The sequence below is a fragment of the Cynara cardunculus genome (genome assembly GCF_001531365.2).
Source record: "Cynara cardunculus var. scolymus isolate 2C chromosome LG 13, CcrdV1, whole genome shotgun sequence".
NCBI classification, from domain to species: Eukaryota; Viridiplantae; Streptophyta; class Magnoliopsida; order Asterales; family Asteraceae; genus Cynara; species Cynara cardunculus.
In genome coordinates this window covers 16,886,245-16,887,302 of record NC_037540.1, presented here as the reverse complement: position 1 = coordinate 16,887,302, position 1,058 = coordinate 16,886,245, and positions in this window count along the sequence as shown.

Sequence of the window (1,058 nt, the reverse complement as noted above, 5' to 3'; positions counted from 1 at the left end):
TATCATAATTATATTTTAGATTTTTTATATTCAAAATGAGATGTATATCTCATATTTGATTATATTTATCTATAGTTAGTTACACAAATTTAAAAATGAAGCTTTAATAAGTTGTATTTACGCACAATTTACTTGTGATMTTGAAYTTTAAGTAATATGCATCAACAAAAAGTACTTTATGCATTAAAAAATGGTTTTTAATAGTTTTTATCAAATGATTTATGGTCAATCAATACAGTCACCCATAAGGTTGAAAGTTACTTTGAAAGATAAGCAATCAAGATTTGGAGATGAGAAGCAATCGAGCTCCGAGGAAGTAAACCTAAACCGACAAAGAACCAGACAAAGAAACCATTAAAAATAGATACATAATGAGTCAAAAAGAAAAAAGCAAAAATCGATACAGACCATAAATCAATAAGAAGCAATGGTCGAAATCCATGAGATTGAAGCTTACTTTGAAAGAAAAGCAACCGAGCTTTGGGGAATGACAGTTGACGGTGATTATAAGAAATATTGAGTCAAAACCACCCATTAAATATGAAATCGACAGTGACTATCTACTCRTTGAAAAAGAGAGATTATAGGGACGTTAGTTGGATTAGAGAAATTATAGGGACGAATTAAGATTTTAATGGGAGTGGTATGCTTTAAAAACATGTACGTATGCATAATTAACTTGTATTTTTTATTTTTAAGTAATATGCACAAATTAATTGTACCTTATGCATGAAAATTTGTTTTTAAGAGAATGAGTCAAATGCTTTATAATATAGTATAGATAGATATAATTTAATTTAAGTTTAATAATAAAACAATTTATTTTTGGTTTAATATTATAAATTTTATAAAGATAATAATTAAGTATTCTGTTTAATTTAATGATTATACTAATTATATTTTAGATTTTGTATATTTAGAATGAGATGTTTATCTTGTATTTGATTGTGTTTATCTGCAGTTAGTTACACGAATTCAGATATGGGATGAAATCGGATAGGGATGAAATCGTTTAGGGATGAACGGGTTTAAGAGTTTTAATAGTTTTAATAGTTTTT